Source organism: Lontra canadensis, unplaced genomic scaffold, assembly GCF_010015895.1.
Source record: "Lontra canadensis isolate GAN:19392208 unplaced genomic scaffold, GSC_riverotter_1.0 scaffold53, whole genome shotgun sequence".
Lineage (NCBI taxonomy): Eukaryota > Metazoa > Chordata > Mammalia > Carnivora > Mustelidae > Lontra > Lontra canadensis.
This window is the reverse complement of record NW_022631047.1, coordinates 5,865,800-5,887,457: the sequence shown is the minus strand read 5'-3', so window position 1 is coordinate 5,887,457 and position 21,658 is coordinate 5,865,800. Positions and strand designations below refer to the sequence as shown.

General features: G+C 37.1%; 1 protein-coding gene across 3 annotated transcripts in view; it reads left to right on the top strand.

The window, feature by feature from the left end:
- The window catches only part of TAFA2 (TAFA chemokine like family member 2), a 486,266-nt gene that overhangs the window by 292,573 nt on the left and 172,035 nt on the right, over positions 1-21,658 (top strand). Inside the window, exon 1 of one of the 3 annotated variants that reach the window (XM_032874628.1) lies at positions 5,873-5,899. The exons of the other annotated variants lie outside the window; for them this stretch is intronic. The gene's annotated coding sequence lies outside the window, so the exon portion shown is untranslated. Of the gene's footprint in view, positions 1-5,872; positions 5,900-21,658 lie in introns of those variants that run through there. 3 annotated transcript variants of the gene reach the window in all.

Sequence of the window (21,658 nt, the reverse complement as noted above, 5' to 3'; positions counted from 1 at the left end):
TTTCTTTTTTTCTCATGGCTGGTTCTTTTGGTTAATATCATCACTAATATCATTGTCACTATCTTACCTCATATTGCTTTATAACCTCCACCTTTCCATCACTATTTATCATATGATTCTGTCTTCTTTTCTCTAATAATCAGCACATGAAATTGTCATGTTGGTTTACTTAGGTATTCATTCATTTTCTCTTTTCTGGAACATAAATTCCATGAGGAGAAGGACCTTGGTTTTTTTTATGATTATTTTATCTACAGTTTCCACGATAGAACATAATAAGTACTCAGTAAGTATTCATTGACATTTAAATTAGTGGGTTTTCTGCACTAAATGCAAGTCACAATGTATCATGAAAATTCCAGCATATTATCCTCCTTGAATTTGAAGATAAGTATAGAATAAAAAATATTTCCAGTCTGTTTTTCCCCTCACTGGCACTTATACTATGATGTTGAATTGGATATGCTGGTGAAAAAACAGCAGTCAGCACCAGCGAAAACACAGAAAATGGTTTCATCTGCTGGTATGAGCTGGCTTGGCTCTGTCCCTGGGGAGAAGCCTGACATATTACAGCCAGTCAGGATCTTGTAATGTATTGTCTTTCAAAGTCAAATTTCAGCCTGTCAAGAGGTGGAGAAAATGATTTGTGACCCAAAGAGTTGGTAGATTAATATTTTTGAAAAACTGTGTACTAACCCCTCCGTAGCTACTTGTTTGTTCCACTATTAAGACCTTCCTCCCTCTGGTATAGGAAATGCTTTGCACAAAACAGCATCTTTGCTTTGTGTGTAGGCATTTCCCCTGCCCTGAGAGGGGGTTTCCCAGTGAGGTGTAACATTCATTAGTCCCTTTTGGACAATGCGGTGGCTGAAACAGACTTGTGTCTATCTCACAGCTTCATTTCAGAGTCAGGCTGCGCTGGATGTCTGGGAGAAGCTGTGATGTATGAAGCAGAAATAAGATTGATTTTCTACAAGGTACCTTGTACCTGGAGTAATGATAATGGCAAATTACTTGCTCACTGAGCAAACATGACAGGAATGTCATAGAGCGAATTTATATTTATGCAAACACATTAGGGTCACGTAGGTGGGAATTCCACAAAGTGACCTTATCGCTGGAAGATATCCCTCAAAATCACCACCTTACACTGGGAAGGCTCTGCTCAGCAAAAGCCGAGTAATGGCTGCTTAAAAAACAAATACTTCTAATGAATAATGTAATGCTCATGGTACAGGAAGAGATAGGATAAATTGTGGTGCCATTTTAAAATGAGAGTCTTCAACTCACGGGCTATTTCTGGTGTTCATCTTGGATTTTGTGGCAGTGGGACATAAAATATCTACTTTAATAGAGTCAAAGAAATGGAGTGATTTATCCTAGTCATTGTGGGCCCTCAGAAACTCTCATTTGGTAATGGAAAAAGATCAGTCATTGATGGGGAAGAAGATAATTTTTCCATGTTTAGGCACTCCAATACATAGAGAGCACAAAGCTTCTCAGAACATTTGAGGCAGACAAAAAAATTTAAAAAGTCTTTAAGTGACAGAAGGAAATGGTGGTAATATGCATTGTAAACATTTCAAGATATCCAACATACGGGTCTACACAATTCACTTTAAAAAGCACTGCAAATGCTTTTAGCTGTAAATTATTAAAAGGCCATTAAAATGACAATAATTTTGTTAGTGAATTTAAAAGTTTGCTGATTTTAGCAAGTAGTCCCCGATTTATAACAATTTTTTCTTATTTGATATTCATGTGTTGATCATTATATTTTGAGACCCTGGTTTGTGCCTGGTGCTATCAAAGGCATCATCTGGCTTCTCCAGCAGCACATTCCCAGGATATCAGGTTGTAATGTAAAATAAATCTAGAGAATATGAACCTTGGTAAGCCTAGTTGTGCAGACTGTATCCTGGGGAACAGGCCAGAACACAACATTCTAACAGAAGTGTTACTTACCTGCTTTTCCCCACTCTGGGCTCCAGAGTAGTGACTGGAATATTCAGTGGGGTCCAGTTAGTCTAGATATTCAGAAACAACAAATGTTGACATCCTTCGACTTGATACCTTATGGCACAACAGAATGTGTATGTTTTTTATGTATCATGTACCATCCTAAATGTTTCATTTACTTAATAATGCTGCTGCTCCTACTAGGTTACAGATGAGAGCAGATGAACATGAGATGAAATAACTTTGCCAAGGTCATCAGGCCATTAGAGGTCAAGGCCGAAGTGCTGTTGACACCACTGCTGTATAACATCCCATGATGTTAACCTACTGAATCTACATTTTGGAATAAGAAATATATTCTAAAATTCACCACATGACTAAGACATGTTTACATACACTAACTGAATCTACATTTTAGAATAAGAAATATTCTTTGAAATTTACCTTATGACTAAGACATGTTTATGTCCATCTCCAAGTGGTATAGACGGGAATTCGGTATTCATTTCTTGGACGTCGTCACTAAGAATCTGGTAATACACCTTGGTTCCCTGCAAAATTCTCTTCCTTTTGGTTCTTTTGATCCTCTCTGTGTTCACACGATTCTTGCCTCATGCCATTGTGTGTTGGATTGCTGCATTCTTGCTTAGGGCCCCTAATTTTTTATTCTTAGGGTCTTTTTATCCACTTGATCTTTTAAAGAAAAGTCTCTCACTGAAATTCTAACAAAGATTGCATCCTTTAAGAGCCTTGAAAAATGCAAGTTGTTATATATACTTGTGTTCACTTTCCTGCTTTCTTTGTAGGAGGATGTGGCAATGATTGCTTCCTTCTGATTTGGGTGATCTTTTCCATGGGGTGTGTTCTTCTTTAGGCTGCAATTAATCTTGCAGTTTGTTTTTGGTGGGAAGAGTCTTGATTAGGGCCAGAGCTTGTGGTATACTGCCTGCTTGTCAGAAACATAGATACCTCCTGGCTTTAATGGCTTAGGGACATTCTGGTTCCATCATTTCATCTCCCTGCCTATTGTGTGAGCTATATTAATAATAAGAGTAGCTAACACTTAAGTATTTTCTGTATGTCAGGTGCCAAGCTAAGTGCTTTAGGTGTCTTAACTAATTTAACAATAAGGCTAACCCTGGTAAGCCACAGGAATTATGTTCCACATTTAACAGATAAAGGACTTTCACACAGGTAGGAAGCTGCCATGGCAGACCTAGCACTCCAAACCTCCCTGCTAAACAGTGACTGATGTATAGGAGGCAAATCCAACTTGTCCTGGAGAGGGCCAGAGATGCCTTCTTGGAAGACTTGAGTCAACATGGCACTGATTTTTCCACTGGGTCTTCTCTATGACTCTTCTAATTATTTGTTAGCTATGGCAGCACACCCCACTCTCCCAAGATAATACTTACTTGTTGAGCCTTTATTATGCGCAAGACCCTACTTTAAGAATTCAATATGTGTTAGCACATCCAATCTTCACAAGTCTTTAAGAAAGGCATCACTATTTCCTCCTTTAGGGCAATGTGGTAGAAGGAACAGGAACCTTCTAGTCAGAGGACCTGGATGTGGGTCCTAAAGCTATCCCTTCTGGGTGTGTCTCTATTAAGAGTCACTCCACCTTTCTTGGTTTTCTTATTTTTAAAACAGATTGTTAGAGATTTAAGTCTTTTTTTGGGAGGGAACTATATGTTTTTATTGAGTTTTTTGCTGTTGTGGAAACATAAATCCTTATCTATAGATTGAATATCTTTAGTTGTGAGACGTCTCTTCAGATTTTCTATTTCCTCAGTGTGCATTGGTAAATTGTTGGTTTTTTTTTTTAAATTCAATTTAATTTTATTTTTTTTTCAGTGACCTGAAATTCATTGTTTATGGACCACACCCAGTGCTCCATGCAATACGTGCCCTCATTAATATCCACCACCGGACTCATCCAACACCCCACTCTCCTCCCCTCCAAAACCCTCAGTTTGTTTCTCAGAGTCCACAGTTTCTCATGGTTTGTCTCCCCCTCCGATTTTTCCCCAACTCACTTCTCCTCTACATCTAGAGATTTAATTCTTAACCCTACTCCATTACACAGACTTTGGGGTGTAGCCAAATGAGGCTGCTTGCTTACCTACTCCTTGCATATTTCTAATTCCATGTCTCTCCCTGGACTGCTCCCTTGACACACCATTCTTATCTCTGCTTGTTAAACTCTTACCCATCCTTCAAGGTTTAGTCCAATTATTTCCTACTTCAGAGCTAGGTTTAACATATATTGAGGACGTTCTCTGTCAGAAGTAGTAAGGGTACTTCACCTTTATTACCTAATGTAACTACCAAATTCGAAAGAATTTGAGAAGGCCAGAAAGTTAGTAATGTTTTATCATTTTCTTTTTTAGATGGGAAAACTAGGTTGAAATAATTTAATTGTTCATATACTAGACTTGGGTGAAGACATAATCAGAATCTAACTCAGAATTTTGGCTACAGGTCTGGCACTTTGTCCTATGTGTCAAAATGTTCTGAAGGTACCTTTGCCCCCTAAGTTGGATGTACCTCTCTAAACCATTATAATCCTTCATTTACTACTCCAAGAATCATTCTCTACTTACATGATCTTACAAATCTTATTTCTCCTCTAATATGAGTCTTTGAAGGATGGACAACATCAGGGCTTGCTGATCTTCATATCACTTACAATTGTCCCCCATAGGGCCTTGCATAAAATAGGCATTTAATAATAGCTGTTTTAGATGAATACAGGGTATTTCCCTAAGCCAAAATTTGAGTAAGCAGCTGCATTTCCCTTAAGTTTGCCTGATAGCAAGTATGTTTGTGCTGACTGCTTAATAATTACTATGTACTGATGACGCATGTATAGTAAACAGTACTTTCACTATGTGATTTTAGGTTGTGTCTGTCTGAATTTAATTAAGATACACTCTTACATTCTTCTGTTTATGAAAATTAATGGAAAACAAGCAAAGCATTATCATAAACTTATTTGTAATCCTTTATTAACTGAAGGATGAATTACTGTGTTTACTATGTTATTGTCAAAACTTAAATTAAGAATTTACAACTTTAGTCAGAATGTAGGCTCCGTGTTTGTGGAAAGATCTTGCCTATCGTTTTCACAGCTATATTACCAGTAGCTGTTTAAAAATATCTATTGAATGGTGGGTGAAGTTATAGTTCTCAGTGGACAATGAACCTTTTACTCTTTGGATAATATATTATTATTATATTATTAGGTTGTAAGGCACTTTCCATAGCTTATCTCTTTTGATTTTCATGGCAACTGAATGAGATAGTTAAGGCAAATATTATTATCTTCATTTAACAAAAAAGTCAACTGAGGCTCAAAGAGATTAAATGACTCCAGAAATCATCTTCCTAACAGTAGGCAGTGACCAGCGCTTGAATCCAAGTACTCTTACTGCAAATCCTGCATTCTTTCTACACTTTCAATTAGAATGGAATGTTGACAAGGGTAACCATATTATATAGCCTTTTAAGGTGTTTTCTGGAAACGTATACATGATAAATTGAAGTGACTTTGTCATCTGAAAGATGGTATCACCGAGGACACAATGTTACTGATCTTGGTGAAAGGGCCTGAATTTGAGGTAGTTCTGAATTATCCTTTTAGCCTTAGACTAGGAAGGAAGCTAAGTACAGCCACTTTATTTTCCATTTACTTCCTTGGCCTCTATTTTCCTGCTTGTGTGAACCATAAGCTATTTAAGGCTTCATATTTTTACCAAAATCTTCTAAATACCCTTTTGTACTCTGTAGTTTTTGTTCCTACCAGCTGAAAAGAACCAGCTGACTTCTTTGGTATTTTTATACCTTACGCTTTATTGTTTTCCTCCAGTGTTTTCTGCCCGATGCCAAAGTGCAGATGCTGTGATTGCTACTTCTAGCTCAAGACATCTGCTTTTCAGTAGGTCCTTTTCTTTCTTTCATTCCCGATTATAATCTTTATGTGCCACTGCTAAAGTACAGAGTTGGATCTTGTCCTTGCATGAATGCTCTGTTTTTAGCCTCTGGATTCTTGCATGGAATGAAAACTCAGTTTTAAGATGCATTCCCAATGAAATATGTTCAAATCTAACGACTTTAAAGTAGTCCTGTAAGCCCAGCTGTTTGATGAAGAAGCATTCATTTGAAGTCTGTAAGTCTAGGCACAATTTTAAATTGGGGATAAATAAGAAGTACAGGGAAAGTAACTAATTGGTTTAAAGTTATTTTTGTCTTTGTATGCCACCTTCCTGTTTAGTCAAACAAAGTTTATATAGCATATGACTACAAAGTGCTTTCTGTTCTATAACCTACTCAGAAAAATGATGGCTTAGATCAGAAGCTATATACTGGCTGCTCAAGGGCTGTATTTGGCATACAGAGTGTTCTTAAAGTGGAATTAATTGAGAACATTTAAAAATTGAGGGATTTCATATATGGTTCTGGATTTTTGGATCTTCTTCAGAAATAGGAGGGTATGACACAAAAAAGCTCGCATTTCTGTACATCACCAATGGACGGGAGGTGGTTTACAGAGGTGAATTAGTGAGATTGATCCAACATTTCACTTCATTACTTTACTGCTCGTACTGGCCCCATCATAGATCTATATACGGCTTTTTGTTTCCTTCCTTCTTCCTTCCTTTCCCATCACCCTTTCTTCCCTGCACCCCCACAACCCCTCCCTCTCTCCCCCCAGTATTATTTTGGCAATTAGCTCACTTAATTTATTTCCAGACATGGATAATTTGCATCTATTTGAGGGTTAAAAAAAAAAACTATGGTCAGGGCAGCTTTTTTAGAAGCCCAAAAAAGAAATATAGTAGGACTTAGCTTAAAGTATTTTATTTTAAAGAACAGAAAATATGTTTTCATTGTCATTCTTTTAATGGAAACAATTTTCGACCTGGAAGATCTGATTTTGAGTTGTGGCTCTGCCACTTGATAACTTCGACCTTGAACAAGTCATTTAACTTCTCCGAGTTTGCTTCCTCATCTCTGTTAGGTGATTATTTCTGCCAGCCTCATGGTCATGTGTATCAAATGTGATCATGGATGTGAAAGTTCTTAATACACCATATGGCACTATGTAAGGGTGAGATATTTTATGGGGAAGCAGAGCTAACATATGGTTTCTCAAAACTTGGAATCTAGTGTTAGAGACAGGACTTAAATACAGGATACAATAACAATTAAAATTATCCTACTATCTACAAGGGTAGAGCTATTAAATGTTATCAGACATAAGAAAAAGTGTATGATCATGTGGGATAACCAAACTTAAAATTAAAAGGACATTTATAGTATTTCTTCAATTTATTAATTTATCTATGCCATAAATATTTATTCTGTACCAATTCTGTGACCAGAAGCATCATAAGTGCTGCGGATAAACCAGTGAAATAGAAAAAGCCTAGATTCCTGCTCTCGTAGAGTTTGTGTTCTAGTAGGGGGGAGAGGGAAAATAAAAAGTAAATAGATAAACATTATGATTTCAAATACTGTTAAGTGCCATGAATAAAGTGAGTGTAGATATATGCTAGAGCTGATGAGCAAAACTATTCCCATTATGACTCTTAATATATTACCTTTTTTCTTTATTTTCACTGTGATAAGACACACATAACTTAATTTTTATTAATTTTAATAATTTTAAGTGTATAATTCAGTAGAATTAAGTACATTAACAACACTGTACAACTGTGACCACTATCTATTTCTAGAACTTTTTCATCATCCCAAACAGAAACTCTATATCCATTAAATAATAACCCCTAATTTCTCCCCCACCTCTGATCCTGGAAACCTCTCTTCTACTTTCTGTGTTTATGACTTTGCCTACTCTAGATATCTCACATTAGTGAAATAATATTTGTACCTTGGCTTCTGACTTATTCTACTTAGGGTGTTTTTACATCCATGCTGTAGTATGTCTCAGAATTCTATTCTTCTTTAAGGACCGATAATAGTCCACTGAATATACACACCACCACGTTCATCCTTTGATGATATTCCCTATCTTGACATGATTTGGTTACGGGTCTAGTTTGCAGAACACTTCACAAAGCACTTTAATATCCATTATACATGGCAAGAAGAGTGTTAATTTAGGGATTATTGGTTAAATTGCTGTAAGATCATTGAGGTATCTAGCATATTTTGTTCGTCTAATATTCTATCTGATGTGTCTTGAATTCCGGTTCCCAAAAATGAAGTGAGGGTATGTAAATTGGGAGGAAGTTAGGTCAGTAGTTTTCAACAGGTACGAAATGACAATGGCTGTAGTTCAGATTGGTCTGACTCCCCTAATGTAGGACTTTACTCAGTGTATTTGGAGTATTTTTTGAAAATAGATTCAGGTAATCAGCTTCTACCTCCACCTTGGGACATGATTTGACAATCTTGTAAGTCTCACTGTTGGGAGAATTTCTCAAGATGAACATTTAACTCCTGACTTCTGTTTTGTAGTGTGATTGCATCCTGCTGGAAACATACCAGCTCTGTGACTGAGAAAACCAAATTCTTCCATAAGGAAAATGTTAGGGACATTTACAAACAATTGATGTCAGGTAAAGTAGAGTTAGAGCCTGGTAAATGATTGATGTTATTCAGAAAAGGAAGCCCCCAATACTGGGAAGTGTAAAAACATAAGATTTAAGAAGGGGCTGAAATCTTGTTGTAAAAGGAACAAACCAGAAAGCAATACATTGTAGAGCTTACTGTGGAGACTGAGGTTTATAGAACATGGTGGTTGCTGCTTTGATTCTTAATCAATTGAGTTCACAGGTGTTTAAGCTATTAACTGAAAACTGAGCATGGTGCTTTGCTATATTAAAATCTGATAATGTTCCACTCTTCCCTCAGAAGGAGCTCATTAAGATACATGAAGTTTTATACAAATACCGAACGTAAGGGGTGTCTAGAAAATGCAGTTATTGTCATCCCAGTGTCATCATCTTTTTCATCCCAGTGTCATCATCTTTTTCATCATACATTATAAAGTTGATGTGCTTTGAGTTTACATACATGGTTGTCCAAAAATCTTGGCTAAAGAATTATTCTTAAAGCTAAGGGTGGATTCTGGTGAGCTCTTGATTAAACATCCTTTTCTTGGACCTCTTTCTGTTTGTTTCTTTTGAGGACGTAGAGTGGCATGCCTTTCAACACATAGCTGTGATTGTCTCTTTCATGGTTTGTTTGCTTTTATAATTTTGTTGATAAGGTGGAAATGTGTTAATATTGGGGCTCTTGCGGGGATGGTTATATGAGGAGAGGCCCTCACTGATACAATTTTAGCCTTTCAGTTCCCTTACTTCCCAGAAGGTTTTATGTTGAGAGGAAGGTCTCTGTTGTAATGGCTTTTTGGTAATGGTGTGTTATTCTTCTGAATGTGAGAATATATGTCCTTCTTGGACCACAAACTTTATCTTAACAAGAAACCCTTGGGACGCCTGGTGGTTCAATCAGTTAAACATCTGTTTTCTGCTCAGGTCATAATCCCAGGGTCCTGTGATGGACCCAGCATTGTGCTCCTTGCTCAGTGGGAGTCTGCTTCTCTTTCTGCCTGCTACTCCCTCTGCTTGTGTTCATGTTCTCCTTCTCTCTCTCTGTCAAATAAATAAACAAAATCTTTTAAAAAACCTTAAAGATTAATTTTTTTCATTATTTTCACTCTTGCACTCCTTTGCTAGCATAAGGGAAAAGGAACTGAGGTGGAGTAGGTTTTTTTCTGTGGCCTCATTTCCCAAGAGAACAAGTCCACTAGAGTAAAAGGGAAAAAATTCTTTTTTTAAAAAAATTTTTAAATTTTTTAAATAAACATATAATGTATATTTAGCCCCAGGGGTACAGGTCTGTGAATCACCAGGTTTACACACTTCATAGTACTCACCACAGCACACACACCCCCCCAATGTCCCCAACCCCACCACCCTCTCCCTATTCCCCTCCCCCTGGCCCCCATCAGTTTGTTTTGTGACATTAAGAGTCTCTTACGGTTTGTCTCCCTCTCGATCTCATCTTGTTTCATTTATTCAAGGAAAAAAATTCTTAAGTAATCCTAGGGATCATAGGGTAGACAAAAAATTAGAACTGATTTCATGACTATAAATTATTTGCTTTATTAGTTATATAAGTTTTATTAAATAAGGAAAGGAAATACTTTATTATGAACCCTGTATGTGAACCTTAAGATGTATGTGCAGAGCTGGCTCTGTTTTTACCATAAATATCCACAAAATTAAATGGTAGGCTTGTGATATAGCCACATATGATTGGAAGTTTTCTTTATTATTCTATTTGGTGATACTCTACCCAACAATTATGAGATGTAGCCATCTCTGATGCTTTGTGAGTTGTCTACATATTGCCTGTCTCCCGCTACTTGTTCCTAGCCATTGTGTAGCATAGAGTCATTGCTCTAAGAGGTCAGGAGGAGGCAAATCTAAATTGTCCTGGTTGTTGACATTTTTCCCTGAAGTTTTTATAGGAGAAGAGATTGAATATGAAATGAAGCTTTGTGCTGTCTAGATTTCATTTATCCAGCTTCTTCTTTATAAACAGCATCAGTGCACCATCATTTGGTGGTATATATACATTTTACATTAAATGGTATAAGCTAGGTTTATTTACAATTAAATGGCTTTATTACATTTTAAGTTTTAGCTCAATTACCCTCAAATTTACTTATGGCTTATTGTTTGATATCATATACTGCTTGTTACAGGTGGTTCAGTATGAAATCTCACTTTGATCATACCTTATAACTATACTTCCTTTTGTTTATTTTTAATTTAGGAAAAACAGATTTGGATCCCAAAAACAATAGTCCATAATTTAAAAAAATCAATAAACAAATGGTAACAATAGGGCCACTGAATATCAAACAGAAATGCAGAGAAAGGATGTAGCTTAAGATTAATATGGTAATGTGCAAAGACCCATGAAATTTAGGTTTGACGGACACACTACCCTCAAACTGTCTAAAACCACCGAGAAAGGAGTAAATCCTTGATCAAGACATGTAAAAATGAAGGACACATCTTTAGTACTGGCCTCTTCATGGTCTTGTGGTGCCAATCATCAGGATATGGAGATCAGCCAACTGGCTTTTTCTTATTTAATGAAGAGTTAATCAAGAAGACTTTTAAATGACTACTATATTGTAGCAAGCATTTATAGACTGCTTGGTATGGGTCAGGATCTGTGCTTAATACTTTACATAAATGAACTCATTTACCTTCCCAACAGTTCTTTGAGGCAGTTATTATTATTATCTACATACTATGGAAGAGGAAATGGAGGCTTTGTGAAATTAAACAGCATGTCTCTAAGAGCTAGTAGGTAGCCAATTCTTGACCTCCATGTCTGACTTCAAACATGCTCTTAATTGCCATACTAAATATGCTACATTTTTAACCATATAAGCAATTGAGAACCTTCAAAATTGGCTAGCAGAATTGCAGCTGAATTGAAGAAATAGTTTTTAGTCACTTCTTCTTGAGTCTGTATGCAAAGAATAGTCAGAAAGCAAATAAAAGTTTCATTATTTTAGTGTCTACCATCATCTCTAAAATTCTAATCTTGTTTTTTTTTTTTTTTTTAGACAAGCATGTTTCCATTTAGAAGTGAATGCTAGTTTCTTGCTTAAAATAATATTTTAAGTGAACTGAAAACTAGGGTAGTCAACAAGTTTGACAACTAGTATTCGAGGACAGCTAGTTAAATGTGAATTTCAGATAAAACTGATTGGGGTTAATTTCCAAAATATATAGAACTTCTACAACCATGAGCAGAAAAAAAAAAAGATTAAAAAATGGATAGAGGATCTCAATAGATATTTTCCCAAAGGAGACATAAAAATGGCCACTAGATACATGAAACGGTGTTCAGTATCTCTCATCATCAGGATAATACAAATCAAAACCACAATGAGATATCACCTCCCATATGTTAGGATGGCTATCATAAACAACAATAAATAATAATGTGGAGAAATCAGAACCGCTGTATACTGTTGGTGGGAATGTAAAATAGTGCAACCATGACAGGTAACAATATGGCAGTCCCTCAAGTGAAAAGCAGAACTAGCAAAAGATTCAGCTCTTCTGGAAAAATATTCAAAAGAACTGAGATCAGGATCGAAAGAGTTATCTGTATTCCCATGTTCATTACAGAATTATTCACAATAGCCACAATATGAGAACTACCCAAATATGCACTGACAGGTGAATGGATAAAGCAAATATGGTATACACATACAATGGAATATTCTTCAACTGTAGGAAGGAAGGAAATCCTGCCATTTGCAACAACATGGATGGGCCTGAAAGACATTCTGCTAAGTCAAATAAGTTACACGAAGACAAATATTGCATTCCATTTATATGAGGTATCTAAAATAGTCAGATTTATAGAAGCAGAAAATACAATCCTGGTTGCCAGGGGCAGGGGGAGGAAGAAATGAGGGAGTTGTTGTTCAGTGATTATAAAATTCAGTTATGGAAGAGAAGTTGTAGAGATCTGCTGTACAACGCAGTGCATGTAGTTAACAATATGGTGTTGGGCACTTCAAAATTTATCAAGAGGGTAGATCTCATGTTAAGTATTCTTAACACATACACACACATACACACACACACACACACACACACACACACACACCGAGCAAAGGGACACAAGGAAACTTTTGGGGGTGATGGATACATGTATACTTTGATAATGGTGAGGGTATCCCATGTGTTTCCTTGTCCAAATGCATCAAATTGTATACATTAAATATGTGCAGTATTTTTATATATCATAAATATTTCAACCTGTTATATATCATAAATATTTCAACCTGTAAAAAAGATAAATTCTGGGGCGCCTGGGTGGCTCAGTGGGTTAAAGCCTCTGCCTTTGGCTCAGGTCATGATCTCAGAGTCCTGGGATCGAGCCCCACATTGGGCTCTCTGCTCAGCAGGGAGCCTGCTTCCTCCTCTCTCTCTGCCTGCCTCTCTGCCTACTTGTAATCTCTGTCTGTCAAATAAATAAATAAAATCTTTAAAAAATTAAAAAAAAGATAAATTCTAATTTAAATTGGCATTTTATGTTTTATATGACAACAATAACTAAGGTTGCCTTTCCTGGTGTAGCAATTCCATTAGGTCTAATCTCAATAGACTAGTGTCTGGTAGATACTGGACAGTTAATTCTGGAAGTGCAAACTCACCTTTCATCAGAGAGTGCAGTGTGTATAAATGATAAAAGGTATATCATGTAAAGATTGGTCATTTTATTTATTGCCCACAGTAAAGAGATACAATAGTATTTCCTTTATCTAGTATCCTGGCACTTAGGTGATTAAAAAAAATTTCCAGATAACCAAGAGCTGGCACTTCATTTTAGCCTTTTTCAAGGCACGCCTGTTTAAAATGCTTCATGTATGTACTTGTAGGACCCATCACAGAGTGTGGAGCATTGTTCGACCACTGTCTCAATGAGGACTGAGCCAGTGGGCAGATCTGGATTCAAGACCCCACGGCCACTTAGGTCTTGTCTTCAAATTATTCTTCCAGATTCTAATGCGTACTCTGGGGACATTAATGCATGCAGAGCTTAGTTCAAAGAGTTATTGTGAGGAGTTAATGATACATTAAAGAAGCTAATATATTTTAAGCCAGTACATTTAAAAATGTAAAAATGTATATAGCAATATTAGTAACTTCAGTTAGCATGCTGAGCTTTCCCTGTCTCTATGGGCGTTTGAGGAATATTTGTCCTTATACCTAATGATCCGAGAATACTGTGTATTTATAGATCTGATGTCTATATTCTGTTATCCCTGCATCACGATTCATTTTGCAGAACCATGCGAAATCTCTGTTCATTAGCCTGCCTCCGTATTTAGCCTGTTGCTTAATATTCTCACATTTTAATTCTGTAGATTTAGGATAAATTCCTAAAAGTAGGTTCACTTTTCACCTATGGTTAAAACATACGGGTCTTTTATTTGTTGCTCAAAGACATTTTTTATTTCCCACTCATTCCTAGCCAGGGGGCCATGCTCCAATTATTAATAATATAATAGCTACAGTTTTGGTGTCTACTGTTTTCTGGTTTGTGAAAGATGCTTTATATACATTGTTTTTATTTCTTACAACAATCCCGCCAATATGTCATAGCATTCTTGCATTCCATATCTGGGCATTGAGACTCAGATAAGTGGATTTATCAAGTTTAGTTGTGTGTTAGAGCCAATGTGGTACTCAGGCAGGCATTTCTGACTTCTAAGCCCGTGCATGCTCTGAGAGAAGGACCTTAGAAGGAAGAGTAACACCTCTGACTTATCACGTATCTTTTATTAAGTTCAAACTCACATGATTTCTTGTTTATTATAGTGGTATTGCTGCTTGAGAAAATAGTGACATTCCCATTTTATAGATAGAAAAGGAGAATAAGTGATTCTGGTGTAATAACAGATGCAAAACAGTGCAGGTGTCTTTCTGGTGCTCTTAGATATTTCAGATGATTGATTTATTTTGTTTTCCACCTTTTTGTCTGTGCGGGCTATTAGAGATTGGAGCCTAATCATTAAATTTCTGTTTCCTGTCATTATGGTCTATAGTTGGCAAAGGCATTTGGAAAAAATAAACACTTCGGCTTTACATTGCTAAGCATAAAGCAGAAGGACTCTCTAGGTTTTTATATCAACCCAAATTGCAGTATTTTGGCAAAGTGAATGGAAATATAAAATTTGGGTGAAGGAGGAAAGCAGTTGTGGTTCTTAAATGAAGCTTGTATTTGCTACCAGGCAAGCCTTGGGAAGAAACCTCTGGAGCTTTCTTTGGCTAAATCTCCAGGGTTGACTTAACTGGATAAAATCCCAAATGTAGATTCATCATGAACACTGATGTACCCAATAAAATGAAAATTGTAAAGCAATTGTTTTAATTCAGAAAGAGCTAAGAAACTGATTAAGATTCCAAAATTTTTGTTTTGAAGTTACCTAAAGAAATAGAAGCTAACCATATGTCAAATGACTGGCATATGAAAATGCAACTCTCTAAACTTGTGATTATAGTTTATAAGATGGGAAGTCCAGATTCTAGTTGGTCTGCAGGGATATTTTAATTTAAACATACTTGGTATGTGTGGCCTAAGTGCTATATTGTGATGATATTGGATATAAGACAAAAAATGAAAACAAAATATATAGGAATAATGAAAATGTCTAGAATCAACCACCCCTACTTCTGGATGATAAAACACATGGTATAGGATTATTGGTAGAGATATATGATTGTCTCTTAAATTGGTTACTGTATTTTCTTGCATATGCAAAGTACTTTAATCTTTGACCTCAATATTGGTTATTTCTGCTTCCCTAAATATAATTGCTATTTCAGTAAATACCTTACTAGATAGAGTGATAGCATTTGTCATAAAATGCTAGTCAAGTTTGATGTGATTTTTGCATAAAACCAACAATGTTGTAAAATTGTGGTTCTAGACATTCTATTTAATAGGGTTTTTCTTTTTTTAAATTTTTTTTTCCTTTTTTAAATTTTTTAAAAAAGATTTTATTTATTTATTTGGCGGAGAGAGAGAGAGATGACAAGGAGGCAGAGAGGCAGGCAGAGAGAGAGGGGGAAGCAGACTCCCTGCTAAGCAGAGAGCCTGATGTGGGGCCCGATCCCAGGACCCTGAGACCACAACCTGAGCTGAAGGCAGAGGCTTAACCCACTGAGCCACCCAGGTGCCCCCTTTTTTAAGTACTACAATTTATTACCTAGCTGACAAATCTTCCAAGTAATTAAGTAATACTTAAAAAATTTTTTTATTACCAAATAATGTATTATTAGCCCCAGGGTACAGGTCTGTGAATCGCCAGGTTTACACACTTCACAGCACTCACCATAGCACTTACCTTCCCCAATGTCCATAACCCAACCATCCTCTCCCTACCCCCCTCCGCCTGGCAACCCTCAGTTTGTTTTGTTGTTTTGTGAGATTAAGAGTCCCTTATGGTTTGTCTCCCTTCCGATCCCATCTTGTTTCATTTATTCTTTTCCTACCCCCCAGTCCCCCCATGTTGTCTCTCAACTTCCTCATATCAGGGAGATCATATGATAATTGTCTTTCTCTGATTGACTTATTTAACTAAGCATAATATAGTAGGGTTTTTCTAATCACCTATCAGCAAAAAAAGAATAATTTAGTTGTGGAAGACACGTTTATTTCCGTATAAAATAAGAAAATTTAAAGTAATAATAAGAAATAATAACATTCTGATAACAATATTGTAATAATAACTTATACTTGTAGAACGTGCAAGTGTAGAAAAACTTTACTTCACACTCTGCCCTCACTTATATCTTTACCTTTTCTCTTCCTTCTCACTCCTTCCCATTGCCTTGTTCAAATCTCTCTGGCTACCACTCTATCTTTACTTCTGGTCTCTGCATGTTTCTTGAGAGAGCAGTCTGGTCTCTGATTCCCTTTCCTTGTCTCCTGCTCAGTCTGCTTCTTTCCTCATCTCCTCTCTCTCCACTACTGTGTACACTGTTCTTGCCATTGGCATTCCTAGTTGCTGAATATGATAGAAATTTAATTGTTTAACCTAGAAGTAATGAAAGTTCTTCATTAAAAGGATTAATTTCTTTTGTTCTGATTTAAAATCAATGCACTTTTCTTCCTTCATTGAACATGTATTGATGTTCTATGATGTAGGTATTCTTTGTGGTAGAGCAGTGATTAATAGACAGGACCTGCCCTCATGGAAATTACATTTTAATGGGAAAAAGAAGGAAATAAACCCTCATCACATATAAATAAGTGAATAAGGTTACTTGAGATTATAACAAATGGAGCAAATTCTATAGGAGAGTGAGAGCAAGAGAGACTGTGGGGTGGGTTTCTCCAGACTCCCAAGGGCGAGCAGGTCAGGAGGCACTCTGTGCAGGTAATCATAAACAGAAGCTCACCGTGCAAAGTGGAGACTCTAAGGCAGAGCTAGCAGTTAGTGTAAGGTGTAGAACAAGCTTGGCATGAGGGTGTTGGTTTGCACCTTTGGGAGTTGCCTGGGTGAAATCTACAACTGGCTCCCATTCTCGGAGGATGAGGAGAAACTGAAGAAAGAGGGAGGCTGTTCCAGATTGGTAGGTGACAGATTTAATAAACAAGGGAACTTATATATGAGGCTTGTCTTGGGTGGCCACAAGCAGAGTAGATCTCAGCACCCATCCACCAGACTCTTAAAAGGATACAGAGAGTCCTTAATGGGGTTCAGTCATGTATACCGTTCCAGATGACCTCAACAGCACATTGCGCTCTCAAGAGTTTGTCCTTGAAACAGCTCCCACTATATAAATGGTGGACAGAATGTATATTCCAAAGATAGGGGAGGAATGAGGGGCCTCTGGTTGTCCGAATCCAGCTCATAGGTCAATGATGAGTCACGTCCTCTCAATGACCTCTCCCCACAGAGGAACAGAGGGAAGGCCAGTGTGGCTGCACTGTAGGGAAGGAAGGAAACAGGAATGTGAAGTGAGTTCAGAGAGGCCAAGGTGGGGCAGGGGAGGGCAAATGATATTGAGCTTTCTTTTCAGTAAGAAATTTAGATTTTACTCTTGTTTTAATAAGTAAATTCTGGGATTTAAAGCAAGGAGTAGGTGCAGTAATAAAATCTGATTTAAATTTGTAACATCATTCTGGTCCCTGTGAGGAGAAAATTGTGTTATCAATTGCAGCATTCCACCTCAAGGGTAAATTCCTGTACTAAGTTGTGGTGTTAAAGCCCGTGCCAACACTGTGTTGTTATAAATATTAGATCCATGTAGAGAAGACTACTAAAGAGACCTTTATATATATTGTCTTGTGTGGCTTTTATTTCCACACAAGTGTCTTATGCCGAAGAGCTATGCTCAAGTGGTTGGATTCTAGATGCCCCCATCACTCCCCTTTTCCTCCCATCTTCTCCTGTTTAGCTCAGCTAAACTTACTTTCTGTTTTTATGGGTAAATGATTAATCTAGTAGCATCATTGTTTTTCAGTCCTTATTTACAGTTAAATGCACGTTTCACATCGGTGGGGAGGCACAGGGTTTCACAAACATTCAGAAGACTGAATCTCAGAGAATATAACTGAAATACATCACACAAAAGAAAGGAGTGGGAGAAAGTCTGAAGGTTTAATTGTCAGTCTTCTACATTGATGACTTTTCAACATCCTTCCCTGCCAAGGTTACCATTGCTCAGTTATCTTGTTTGCCTTGTGCTCCTTGCAAGCTGTGGCTGCTTGAGGAGCAATTTCAAGGTTTTGTCCTCTGTATATTATTTATCCTTAAGTTTCCTATTTCTTCTTTCTCAGATTTTGTTGTTAAAGAAGTCACTTACATTTTGTCGTTTTTACAGACGAATGGGACAATTCTGATAGTGCGCTTGGCCCTTGACTGTGGTAGACATATTTAAATGGTGTCTGTTGGTTACACACTGAATAATGAGTGAATGCCCCCTCCTCTGTGCGCTCATAGAGGGTCAAGAAGAAATGGACCATTTAGCTTTTCTCCTTTTTGATAATGTGCCTTTGTTGAAAGCCCTCCTTCACTCCATTACACTTCAGTTTGCTCAAACTATATTGTTATTTAAAAATCAATTAGAATAAAACTCACTCCAGATTGGATTCCTCCCTTTTTCTTCCTTTCTTGTCTCCTTCTACCCTACCAACTTTCTAAAATTCTTCTTTTTGTTTGTCCTTTCCTAATTTTAATCCTAAAAAAATGAAACATACTTGTTTCCTCCTCACGTTGACAACTACACAGTATATTTGGCTCTAAGGTTCCACTAAAATTCAGCAAAGAATCATTTTCCAGTTACTAAAACTGACCCTTGGGTCAGGCCCAAGGTATTCACAAATGTATGGAGCACAGTCCCTCTTCAGGAATCTTAGATGACAGTGAGAGTTGGAGATAAGTAAATGGAAATTATAGTAGTGTGGCAAGTGGCTGGTGTGCATAAAGAAGGGAGCTCAACCTGGTCTTTTTTTTTTTTTTTAAAGATTTTATTTATTTATTTGACAGAGATCACAAGTAAGCAGAGAGGCAGGCAGAGAGAGAGAGGAGGAAGCAGGCTCCCTGCAGCCCGATGTGGGGCTCGATCCCAGGACCCCGGGACCATGACCTGAGCCGAAGGCAGCGGCCCCAACCCACTGAGCCACCCAGGCGCCCCTCAACCTGGTCTTAAACAAATCTTCTGGAGGGACTTCTGGCCTGCATCCTGAACAGTGAATAGAAGTTAGCATTAATGAGAGTGGACTGGGGGATGGAGTGAATGGCTGATATGTTTCAAGTGACCTGGAAGTGAGATTAAGCTGGATGACATTGAGGAAGTGTCGTGAATTTAAAACACAGACTGTGAGTATGTATGGAGAGGGAGATGGGGAGGAGAGGCAGAAAATAAGATTAGAGATAATAAAAAAAATGTTTAACTTTGATTCAGTTGTTTCTTTTTTTATATCTTGCTGAGGTTAAGGGTCTTTCCTTCTGTACATAGAGGGGGAACTTGTGAAGGTGTTAATCATATAAAGGATGTCTCATGATCATAGTTACATATTTGGCTACACTGTATCCTATTCAGTCAACAGTATTAGGCACTTTTTGAATACTCAATACTACAAATGTAGTCATAAAAAAAGGCAGACCCAAACCTTGTCTTCAGTTCCAGAGGCTGACAATACTGACTGTAAGAAGTCCAGCTAAGAGGCTGTGGCCCATGAGAAATTTTGGTGGTCTGAATTCAAGTATTTCAGTAGGGATGAAAGCAAGTGTGTATGTTTAAGAGATATTCAGGAAATAGTGCTAAAGAAGATAGTAACTGATTGGAGGGGATGGGAGAGGGGTCTCTACACATTTCCACATGTTGAACTGTATTCCCCTTCCTTTCATAGTTTGACAGCCTGGTGACTTTGTGGGTGTTTCCATTTGCAGATGTCTAGTTATCAGTATGACTGGCTGTCAGTTCTGTCATCCCATTTGATGGGTGCACAGTGATATGGAAAATACAATGGGTCATTGACCTTGTAGCAGAGGCCATTTGCTATGGAAAAGCTATTATCAAGAATTATGTTAAGCAGTTCTTCTTGTCAGATGAGTTTTGTTAAACTATTCATTTTGCTATATGATATGCAGTACAATAAGTTTGCAGGGATCGAATGTAGAGTGGGGAGGCAGGATAACTAAAAAAAAAGTTAGAAAAAGTAGAATCTCAGAACAAAACTAGTACTAAGAGTGCTGAGAGGAAACAAAGACTACATAATGGATTTATGTAAAATGAGTATTTAGTTTTCTGAGAGAGAGTACAAAACCAGATTATTTCCCTCAGAGGCTTCCTGAGAACACTAGTATCATGTGTTACTCTGTGGAGAAAGATTTCTGGAAATGCTGCACACTCAAATATGCCTCTTGTTAGAAGAGGATCTGGTTATGTTTGTTGAACCTAGAGTTATACAAATACATTTGCCCCTCCCGCCATGTTGTTCACTAATCCTGTATTAATATGCTGTGGAATTGATGCCTCACAGAATGCTCCAAGGGAAATGCTGGACTAACCAAGTGATGACTGTAGTAACAGTTAATGTTTATTTAGTGCTTATCATCTTCTGTGCATAGCGTTAAACTCTTTACATGGACTCTCTTAGTCTTCATACTGACGACGCTAGCAGGTGTAGATATTTATTATTATCCTCATTTTAGTGACAACAAAAATACTCTAAGTTATGAAGTAGTTAGTCTAAAGTAATATAGTCAGTAGGCAAGAAACTGGATTTTAAACCAAACAGTCTAATCTAAAAGATCAAACACTCATCCCTTTGTACATTGTCTTGACATGTCATAAGACTAAAGTTCATAGAGGACTTGGTCATTGTTGGTATGACCAAAACTCCTTACAATCTTCTCATGAATGGGACTGACCTTTCTCAAGGACCAAAGAAACATCCAGTGACTGGAATGTTTTCTAATCTCATACTCATTGAGCCCTTATGCATGCCAGTCAATAGATCAGTCATTTCACATGCATTATCCCATATTATAGTAGAGGAAACTAAAGTAGGAGATCCAGAAATCAGTGCAGACTGGACTCAAATCCAAACAGTGAGACTCAGGAGTTAGTCATGTTCTTAATCATGTGACAATGTCTCCTCATAATCTGAATTGGTACATACAGCTTCTCCAGGCCAAGCAAAGCTTGCATATATCTATATTAAAATATAGAATTCATTTTTAATGCACTTATCCATATGAAAAACTCCTCATCAGAATTATACAAATTATAGCCATCATTGCTATCACTGAGTCAATTTTTAGAGATGGAATTTTGGAAGTAACAGTGTGAGAAGAAAGCTAATTTAGAGAATTCAAGAGGAAGAGGAATCAGACTAGGTCAGAAAGTGACCTCATGAACCTGCCTTAGAGGTAAGGCAGGAATCTCGAAGTCAAACAACAACTGAGTTTAGTATAGGATTATAATCTGAGAAGGCACTAAGTGATGGGCATATATTTTATATACCTCATAAATAAATACAGATGAATTTTATTTTATATTAGTTTCACTTACCCCTTAGCAAAGTGGTAGTTAATATAAGGAATTTAGAATTACAGTAAAAATTCAAACCCAGAATTGCCTATCATTAAACATGACCTTAG